At 35.5% G+C, this 11,945-nt stretch overlaps 1 pseudogene; it reads right to left on the reverse strand.

The window, feature by feature from the left end:
• Positions 1–8: 8 nt before the first annotated feature.
• Positions 9–10,466, reverse strand: LOC123900043 (annotated as a pseudogene).
• Positions 10,467–11,945: the final 1,479 nt, after the last annotated feature.

An 11,945-nucleotide genomic window follows, 5' to 3' on the forward strand; every position in this document is an offset into this window, starting at 1 on the left:
TCAAAGCAATAAACAAAATAAAAAACTTACTAAAATAAAAGGGTCATATATGGATAAACATTTTAAAAATAATTTCGGATGAAATATTCAAGTATTACTGAAACATTACCATCAATGTTGTTTTCTTAAGTTTGTTCATTCCGGAGATTTGCATGAGCCATGTTCGGACTTTCTCCCAATGAAACATTAGGAGTTGTCTTTACATTCTGCAACCATGGATGATCTGCATTTAGTTAACAAGCAATGTTAACATTCCCACTTTTCATCATTCTTTTTTTTTTTTTTGGTAGAAAATTTGTTCATCTGCTAAGTAGAAAACATTACATGAACTAACTACCTAACACTTCCTGTGCAGTAAGCCGACGATTTGGGTCAGGATCAAGCATCTTCTTAACAAGGTCTTTCGCATTATCGGAAACCTTTGCCCATGGCTCCCTTTTTTAAAGTCAATAAAAGATCGCATAATTGCTTGCGCAACTCCCTGCTCAGTTTCTGCATTTTAAGAAAGATAAGATTTAGAAAATCAAATTTATGACACATAAGAAACCATGAAATAATGGTGTAATAGATATTGTGTTGGTGTGATGAAAAGTAAATAAAAATTATTTAACATCATTATCTTATATTACACATACAAATGTTAATACAAGGTATAAAAATATCAGTTAGCACAACACCTTCTTCATCCACATAAGAGATTAAAGATCATGGCAAATTATTTTGTGACAACAAGACCCTTCCAAGTAGCTGATAGTAACTAAAAGTTTAAATACATTTTGCGGTTTTTTAAATTACATGTTTGTAACAAGTTAGTCCTTTAAGTTTCTTTTTGTAATAGATTGGTCTGGTCTTTTAAGTCATTGAATATCTACACCATTATCTATTTTCATCAAACTCTAGTAAAAAGTGTTTACATAGTTGTTTACACCAAACATGATTACTTACGCACGTTTTCTTCTTTCGAATTCAAACCCCATTTGACAAATAAAAACTTCATCAAAATTATAAATCAAGTACTTGATTGATTTAGTTTCATACCAAGACTGGATAATACACCAATGAACCCTAGTTTTGAGAGCAATGAATTTGGACACATGCCACCTCAGCATTAGACATCAACGTAAGCACTTTTTAGCAGAGTTGGATGAAAAAAGGGTAATGGGCAAACATTTTACAACTCAAAAACCAATTTGTCATAAAAATACTTGAAGGACTATCTGTAACTTAAGATTTAAGATTTCTTACTCACATTAGCCAAATACCGCATTCAAAAGACAAAAACCAACCTGCCCAAAACGGGGGGACACCACAAAGTAAGATGTAAAGAATGACTCCAGCACTCCAGATATCAATTTCAGGGCCATAATTTCTCTTTAATACTTCAGGGGCCATGTAATATGAACTTCCAACTATGTCATTAAATCTTTCACCTGCAGAGAATGACAAGCTTCAGCTAACTATAAATGGACGGCAAGCCCAAAATCATGAAGACCAAGCTTCAAGCAACAATATCAAGCAATTCAATAGCTAGCTAGTAAAAAGGATTACCTGGTTTAAAGAAAATTGACAAGCCAAAGTCAATAGCTTTCAGTGGTGATGTTTCCTTTTTGTCTGCAAACACAAAGTTCTCAGGTTTGAGATCCCGATGCATCACCCCATGTTTGTGGCACATCTAAAACACAACTAAATACAAAATAATCAACACTAAATCCAAAATTTATCATAAACAACAGAGGGGAAAATTTTCACAAAGTAAATGCCATTTGTAAGACATATAAATGAGAGGATTGAGCAACATATAAATGAGAGGACTCAAATACCTAATGTCTTAAGGTTTTGGTTTAAGATGTGATGTTCAATTAACTTCGAATCCAAATACCTCAATTTTAAAGAACATATTCATTTATGAGGACTTTTCTCCGAAATTGGTTTGTAACATCATGTGTTTAATGAAGAAGTTATTACTTATTAGGTTCCTTCGATTAACACCATGTGTTTGATACATTGTATCACTAAGTTCTCAACAATCATTGCAAACACTCTTCAAGAGTTGTATATATGTTTTTTAATAAAAAAAAAATAGTCACTCTAAAGGCATAAAACAACATCGGAATTTCATGAGTTAGAAATTTTGTCAAAAATATTTCTAAATCATTCCTTCTTTACTCTAGTGTGCAAGAGTAAACTAACTAACTAACTTTATTCTGTAAAAGATCATTGATTAATATGTTTGATGTGAGAGTGCAATTCATGTCAAGGTTTTCAAAGTATCCTGAAGGGAATTTGTTGGTTATCCCATTTGCATAAACTAGTGGGGGCGAATCGAACCTAAAGCTTAGTGCTTTGGAATTTATTTGTGCAACATTCATCATCTTCTTCTTGTTCAAGTTTTGTAACAGACCACCAACACAAGATCTAACAATTTCTAATGCATTGACTTCACATATTTCCATAAAAAATTACTATTTAAGATCCTTAAGTAGTGTCCCATGGTTAGCATTTTCATTCTTTTTAAACCTATATATATAAAGATAGGTCTTAGTAAATGCTCTAAGAGTCCCAAAGTCTTTTCTATCTTAGAAAAGAGACACCTCATATATAAAGATGCAGTGTAAAAACATCATATATATGGATGTAAAGAACAGTGCTTATGACCTGGACAAATTGAACGATGGCTGTAAAAACATCATCATATATATGGATGTAAAAACATCATTTTTGTAATTTAATTAATAAAATATAATTATTTTTTTTTGAAGAAGCTAAATTAGCTCGCCCAAATTAGTAGCAGAGAGAATCAAAATTGGGACCTTAAGGAAGAGCACAATCCCAGTCCCAAGCCGATACCACCAGACAAAATATAAATAATTAATCCACAAAAATGAAGAAAAAGAACAGTGCTTATGACCTGAACAAATTGGACGATGGCTTTAACAACAGAAGCGGCGGCGCGCTCGGTGTAGTGTCCTCTAGCAACGATACGATCAACAAGTTCACGACCTTGACAGAGTTCCATAACAAGATGAACATGATCATCATCTTCATAAGTATACTTCAACGAAATAATGTTAGGATGTTTAGGTAAATGCCTCATGATTTCAACTTCTCTTCTAACATCTTCAATATCAATCGCTGTTTTAAGCTTATTCTTCAAAATTGATTTGCACGCAAGTTCTTCATTTGTTTCTCTGTCTTTGCATAGATACGTTATTCCGAATTCACCTCTCCCTAATTCCTTCTGTTGTGAATTCGAACCAAAAACCACACCAATAACCAATAGTTAAAACCAACTATCTATAGTGTGTGGGACAAATGGATTGAAGCAACCAAATCAACAATGGATGAGCAATTAAACACAAAAGCTAAAACTATAAAAGCGATAAAGAACACGATATTTGTTTACCCAGTTCGGTCCAATAATGACCTAGTCTGGGGGAGAGAGAGCTCTCCGTTCCACTATCAATAGAATACTTGATTACACATGAGATTCATAGAGTTACAAGAATTAATCCTAATTCTACCCTTTGCCCGAATCTCTCCCTGTGACCAAGAGATTCTATGAAAAGTGACTACCAAGGTGTTTAGATTGTTATCCCAACCCTAGAGTATACCCAAGAATGTTTTCTTATAACCCTAGACTGTTGTTGGCTGCACAAACCCTAAAAAACCCCCTTCTCACACATCAGAAACGCAAAACAGCATATTTATAATCGAGCTGGCGCCCCGCGCCAGTTGCCCTGCGCCCCGCGCAGACTAACAGAAGCAAACAGGCAATTCCAGACCTCTCCCTGCGCCCCGCGCAGACTAACAGAAGCAAACAGGCAATTCCAGACCTCTCCTGGCGCCTGGGCGCCACTGCACTGCTAGAATTTCCAGTTTCTTCAGCTTCTCCTGTTTCTGAGTTTTCAAGGCAATTTACAACAATCTCCACCTTGCCTTTAAAACGATGGTGATGTCAACTTCCCATCAACCACCGTGCTGCTCCACCTTGAACTACCATCCAAGACACCATATCAAATCCAAGTCCCACTCGAATCTTGATCTTGACACCAACCTTCACTTGCTTCCAACAACCATTGCTAGACTCACAAGCTTCCCGGTTTGAACCTCCTTCCTTCATCCCTCGGAACGCCTTCCGCCCTCATGAAGTTCTTGCTTCCCACTACCATAGGATTTTAGGTAGCTTCACAAGTTTACACCATCCCCTCTTCGAACCCCGGAATGTTCCTTTCCGTACTCCCGAAGAAACGCTTGCTTCCGACTATCCATGGAATTTTAGAATAATCCTACAAGCCTCACCACCCTCTTCGAACCCCGGAATGCCTTCCGTCCTCTCGAAGATTTGCTTGCCTCCAACCAACCTTGGAATTTTAGGTGGTTCCACAAGCCGCAACCTCAAACTCTCCTCGTATCCAACTACCTCCAATAGTCCTACAAGTTACCAAGTTTGATCACCATTGCTTCCAATTGCCTCCCCGAAGATATTTCAAGTTTTGCACTTCTTCGGCCACAATCAAAACATAACCCACAAGGTCACCATAGCCATACCACTTTGGTGTACCGCCACCTCAAACCGAGATTCCTCCACCAAATCCTTAAACCGGTATATCCACTATGTCTTCCACCTTGTACAAAAATTCAACTACTCCGAAACACACTTCAAGTAATTGTTAGTCTCCAACACTTCCAATTTAGTTTCAACCACCTAGTAAACTTCATTTTACTAGAATTACTAAATCCATGTCACTGACAAATACCAACCCGAAGTTTCACAACTCAACCATATCATGAGAAACACAACTAGTAACAAATGCATATCCAATAGTAGAACCAACTATCTTTGCATCAAAAGTTCAAGAATATACCTCACATCATGTAATAAAGAAACAACCATACCTTGAACCTCACAAGCTTTCCCGTCTCCATGATGAACTACTCCACCTTCAACTAGCTCTAGGATTCAAAATACTCCTTCTTCAAACACATGTGATCAGAGCATCCAAAGTCCACGACTTAAGCTCCACCAATTCCCAACTTCACCACACTAGCATCTCCGCATTCTCACAATAGTAATGTTGTTGTTTCAAAACGTAGCCCCGAGTATTATTCCACCGCCTCTCCAGGCCGATGCCGAGTATTGTTCCACCGCCTCTCCAGGCTGGAGTCGAGTATTATTACCACCGCCTCTCCAGGCTGATACTGAGTATTGTTACCACCGCCTCTCCAGGCTGACCCTGTTCTTCACCATCGCGATCTCCATTAGCTTTTTACCTCCGAGGCACCAGATAACAACACACCATGTTTTATCCATCATCCCAGACATTGAAATTGCTCTTGCTCTTATCTTCACTTTCCACAATTCCCAATTGTTTCCGGAAAGTCCCTCGATAACCCATCTTGAATCCATGGTACTTAATCCGTTTAACCCTTTGCCCCACGGTGGGCGCCAATTGTTGTGAATTCGAACCAAAAACCACACCAATAACCAATAGTTAAAACCAACTATCTATAGTGTGTGGGACAAATGGATTCACTACTACAAAAAACCCCATTTAATAGCGTTTTTTTATACTTTTGATAGCGTTTTAAAGCGCTATTACTGATACCGCTATTATAAGTTTGATGCCTATAATAGCGTTTTTGAAACGCTATCATATGTCTACATTTAATAGCGCTTATTGAAACAACCGCTGTCGTAAGTGGTATACTGCTACCTTGAAGAGCTTTCGGAGAAGGCTTTTATAGCGTTTTATTTTAGAAGCGCTATTGTAGGTGATATATTTAATAGCGCCCGTGAATAAAGTGTTATTATAGTCCTTCAAATACACAGGCTTTAATAGCGCCCGCATTACCTACAATAACGCTTTATTGAAGAAACGCTATTAAAGGTCCTTCTTTTTAAAAAAAAATCAATTTTTTTTTATCAGGCTATACATTGAATATGAAAAAAAGAGCCAACAAATTTCATTGATTGTAATCAAACATCACAGAAGGCATTCAAACAGTGTATCATACTAAATATTGGCTAGAAAATATGCTACTCAATCTAATTACAAGTTACTAGAATACAATATGGATATCTTCAAATCCAATTACAATTTACATTTAAACTATAACCAATATATGAATTACAGAGCATATAGATGCATTGCTAAGCCGTGGTAAGCAATGAGTTGGAAAAATCACAAAACTAACTAAATAAAAAAAAGACACCATTGATACACCAAAAGTACCTATGTCCATTAGACCATGAGTTATTATTGACAGCCACAAACTCCAGTGAAACACCTGCTGATATTATAGTCTAACAGAGCAGAAAATTTGCCGCAAAGCAGAGAAAAAAGAACAAATTTTGCGGCACCTGTGAGGTCCCAACTAGACTGAAGGGGAGCGACTTTGTTGAGAGGGTTTGAAGGGTGCGGTCTCGCAATCAGCAAAGGTTCTGAGCTACTTCCGAATGCATGAACTAACACACTCAAATCAAACAAAGTAAAGTGAGATTTTGAAGTGATAAAAAAAGATAGTAAGAGTCTGAACTTACTTGACGTGTCGTCGACGAAGGTGCGAGCGAAAGATTTTAGTAACAGATTAATTCTAATCATCATATCATATAGAGACTAAAACATGCTAAATAAAAAATTAGTGATTCTGCAACAATTAAAGTATCACAACTTATCATTATCCAGAACATTAATCGTTCAAAAAAATCTTTTAACATGTTTGAAGCTGTAAAATGATTATAACATCATATATAAATCTAGATGCAAGAAAAAGTTAACCAAGACCACGACACATAACTCACCCTTAAAGCACCACCAAATTGAGGAGGTCAAATTGTCTTGCATTCTTTTCCCTCTGCTATTTTCCAAACAAGCCAGCATGCACCTTTCTCATGTTAACCAGAAGTTATAATGCAGAAATTCTGCAGCAAGCCATCCAAAAAGCACAAAAAAAATAAAATGAACATAAATAAAACAACTCCTTTAAAGACCAAAAAAATCAAACAAGAACCTACTACTGCTACTGTTATACTTAGGCTTAAATCAACCATTTGAGTGAAACATAATGTATTTTCTAAAATGAATTGAGCCAAAAAACTGAAATATTATACCAATTAAATTTCATACCTTCGTACTTTTGGCCTGTTGATAACATTTATGATCATATAGACAGCCCATTCCTTCTTCACCACATCTAACATATCCCTAGAGTATGTACGAGATTAGTGAGAACCAAAGTACTACAAGCAAAAAAAAAAAAAAACATAAAATTGAGTTAGAATTGAATTTCAAACTAATTCTTAGAAAACTATTGCACTAACATAACACAACTTGACTCAAATTTTTAAAATTGTAAACATAACATTACTAAGTTCAATACTTAAAAAAATTACTAAATTCCAATTAAACATAAATATATAATACGTTAATTGTATGCTATAAGTTCAACATGCATTAACATGTCCTGTGGTAGCTTTTAGAAGACCCAATCACCAAATTAGAACAAACAGAATTATAGTGGTTTAAGAAGTCAATTTAGTTAAATTAACCAAATTACTTGATCTTGTTGCAGCTGTGCAACAAAGTTGTGTTTCTATTTTAGCAAAATTGAGAGCAATGTCGGACATTTATTTGCAGGCTGATATATTGAAAATGATTTTCAATTGATAATTGAATGAAAATGCAATAAATTGGGCTGTGTAAATAGAACAAGGGATGGACGTAAAATCGTAAGCTACCGAGGGTAGGGATAATCGTCCGCGTTTTATTGTGAAAAAAAAAACCTGGGATAATAAGGCTGCATTTGTTCCGATATAAAAAACTGTAGGGAGTATACTTATTATTCTTGTCATTGGATCATCTGAACCTGCCTAGAGCCTATAAAAGAAACACATTATCACTAAAGAAGCACAATGACGGTATAAGAGTCAGCCCAAAATCTAAAAAGTAGTAATTATATTTGGCATTTTCACAATAATAAGTTGCTAGGGAAACAATAAAAAAACACTTATTGACATTGTGACCCCTAAGATCCCATGTCCTCCAATTATGGCAAAGTTTATAGTAACATGATCTAAAACCAAATAAGTTCACAATATTTGTTAGGAGTTAGCCACAACTATATGGATGTAAATAAAAACAGAGGAATGTTTGAAACTGTGAAATTGGTGTACCAAGTCGGTGGTATATGAAACTATCAAATGTATATTTAGCCAGATAGCTTTAAAGATCAACGAATAAGCTTCCAATTACTACCGCAGAATGAAATAAAATCATCAATCTACGACTACAATAATCGAAAAAATTAGATTACACAACACTAGGATTTAAATAGATTACCTACACTAGTAGAATTGGGGAATGATTAATCAAGTTCATTGTACAATATTGTATAAACTTGACATTATAGGCTCAAAGAGGGCTGCGCATAAACATTAGCACAAACCAACAATATCCTCAAACAGCAGACACCTCCTCTCACAACACTGAAACAAAAGCAAAACCTCAGTATAAACATGCAGCAGCAGATGAAATTGAAAGAAGTTCCTCTATCTATGATGGAATCAAGCTTAGGGAGTGTTTTCAATTGTTTAATATGCTTATCATAAAGAAGCTTCTTCGTAGCGGGTCGGCAACTTCGCTGAAATCAAAATAATTCATGGAGTTCATGACTGGCTCTGAAATTTTTGTAAATATTAGTCAAATTGAAAATTCACAATAACAATACAATCATTAGTTATTACAATATAAATCAAATTAATGTACTCACCATGTATAGATCCAGGGCTGGGAAGAAAAACCTTGTTCATGATTTAGGAAAAGTAGAGAAAATGTTGAGTTATAAAGGTTGTTACACAGAGAATTGTCGTTCCAAATATACTGAGAATCACGAGATTTACGGTTCGACGGAGACGGAGGTGTTAGGATGAAACGAAGGACCCTAGGGTTCGACAGAGATTGAGGTAGAACGAGGGTATAAGGAATTAGGGTTCGATGGCATCATGTTGGGTTGAATCAAAGGACTTTGATAAGGATGGAGATGGAAGATTGAATAGATGGTGTTGTGACAGCAAGGAACAATGGAGAGAATAGGAGAATTGGAACAAAGGAACGATGCAGTTGTGACTTGTGAGGATATGAGATAAGTTTCTTTTTAAAAAAATAAAAATTGATCTCTGTTTTTTTTATTATTCATCAACCAAGAGGTTAAAGGTTCGACACCCACCCACTACAGTTTTTAATTTATTAATTTTCTTTACTATAGCGCTTTTTTACTATAGCGCTATTATAGGGTATCAGCAAAAATAGCGCTTTTCAAAAGTGCTATTATAGAGGTTAGCGTTTATGGCTTTAATATCGCTTTTCTCAAAAGCGCTATTGTAGTGTTCCTGAATTCAAGGATTTAATAGCGTTTCTACTAAAACCGCTATTATAAGGCTCCGTTTTTATGTTTTAATAGCGGTTTTTAAATAAGCGCTATTAAATAGGCGCTATTAAATCTCTTTTTTGTAGTAGTGATTGAAGCAACCAAATCAACAATGGATGAGCAATTAAACACAAAAGCTAAAACTATAAAAGCGATAAAGAACACGATATTTGTTTACCCAGTTCGGTCCAATAATGACCTAGTCTGGGGGAGAGAGAGCTCTCCGTTCCACTATCAATAGAATACTTGATTACACATGAGATTCATAGAGTTACAAGAATTAATCCTAATTCTACCCTTTGCCCGAATCTCTCCCTGTGACCAAGAGATTCTATGAAAAGTGACTACCAAGGTGTTTAGATTGTTATCCCAACCCTAGAGTATACCCAAGAATGTTTTCTTATAACCCTAGACTGTTGTTGGCTGCACAAACCCTAAAAAACCCCCTTCTCACACATCAGAAACGCAAAAAAGCATATTTATAATCGAGCTGGCGCCCCGCGCCAGTTGCCCTGCGCCCCGCGCAGACTAACAGAAGCAAACAGGCAATTCCAGACCTCTCCCTGCGCCCCGCGCAGACTAACAGAAGCAAACAGGCAATTCCAGACCTCTCCTGGCGCCTGGGCGCCACTGCACTGCTAGAATTTCCAGTTTCTTCAGCTTCTCCTGTTTCTGAGTTTTCAAGGCAATTTACAACACCTTCCGTAACATTTTTCCGAATTCTCTTCTCACTAGTTCCCTCCCTAACTCGTATCTAAGCCCAATTTCTCGGCCCGTGGGCTCCTTTAATACCATCAGTTTTCTGTTGTTTATTTTCACGGGCTCGTCTTTTCTGGGCTTTTGGTTTTGTTTATTGTTCGTACTGGATGGATTTGCACAGCAATTTCCCATCAATTAGAGATCAAGTGGTTTCGATTTTTACAAATTCAAGAGAGAAATAAAGAGAAGTGGAATGAATGCCAAAAAGGAAGGAATTGATCAAAGATGATACTATCACACATGTCCATGGACTCATTCCTTCTTTCAACTCAATGAGCTTGCTTAGTATGCCAAATTTGTTTCATTAATTAATTAACATGTGAACTAAATATAGAAATTATGTTTTAGAATTTGTGTATTTTAATATTTTAAACATTAAATGTTTTGTATCATTAAATGTTAATTTCTATATTAAAATACTTTATCATGTGTTCTATGTGCACATGTTAACAAGACCCATAAAAATATTATAATAATCACCCCCTTTGGCTCTTTGTATAAAGCAATAACATGATTTTTTAATCAAAATCGTTTTTCTTCAACTTTGTCCCAGATTGTATCTAGGGGTGGTCGCGGTGCGGTTTAGTTCGGTTTTGAGCATAAAAGTCATCCTAACCGCGAGATAAAATCGCATTCGGTTTGGTTTGGTTCGGTTGATTTTTAAAAAGTCATTCAAACCAAACCAAACCAATGCGGTTAGGATTGGTTCGGTTTGTACAGTTCATCACGATATAAAAAATATCACAATATTTCCAACTTATTACAAAATAAACATATAAAATTTTAATTTATTTTATTGTTTACATGATATAATATGCATATACAGAAATTGCATATATATAATAACTTATTTTTAATATCAACAATATAAATAGTTATGGATCGCGTAAAATGATATGTTTTGACAGCCTATTATTATGGATTCAATTATGGTTGATGGCTAATAGCTGATAGAGTTAAGTTAAGTATTACGGTTTGGTTCGATTTGGTTCGGTTTTCTGAAATGAAAATCGCAAACTAAACCAAACTGTGTTGTTTAGAAGAAAAACGATCCGTGCGGTTAAAACTAAATGTGGTTTTTTGTGGTTTCGGTTTGGATTTGTTCGGTTTACGGTTTTACTTTTGGATTGATTCGGATACGATCACCCCTAATTGTATCCACTCTTGATATAATTGTTTTATAATGTAAGTTATTTTTTTTTTTGGTTTATATAATGTAAGTTATTATTCACAAGATAAATGGATGGTTATGACTTCAATTTTAGAAAAAGTGATGGGAGAGAATCCCTTCCCCACATAACTAATCAATGACCAATTATAATCCACTACTATAACCGCACATGAGAGAATGGACAGAAGAGGATTCAAATCTATATTTATAACTGATCCGCCCAATCTATATTGAAGCTACAGAAGGAAAACCAACCATCAATGATCAATGATACAATGAGTATTCTCATTTCTAATAAGGAAAACCTCACTTAGAGACTTGAGACCAATTTAGTTGTGCAAGAGAGAGTACAAAGGTATCTATATTCATATTGTAAAATAGGGTTGAATAATATTTATATTGGATAACGTGTTAGTAGCCATTTAGGTAATCAGAACTGGACCGGTCATCAAACCGGTGAACTTATCGGTTCAAGGTTTAATTAGCCGGACCGGGATTCAATCGGATCTGACCGTTTTTTATTAAATTTATATTTATATATTTTAAATATTATATAAAATAGTAATAAACAAAAAATTACACTATATTC

This window comes from Trifolium pratense, linkage group LG7, assembly GCF_020283565.1.
Source record: "Trifolium pratense cultivar HEN17-A07 linkage group LG7, ARS_RC_1.1, whole genome shotgun sequence".
Lineage (NCBI taxonomy): Eukaryota > Viridiplantae > Streptophyta > Magnoliopsida > Fabales > Fabaceae > Trifolium > Trifolium pratense.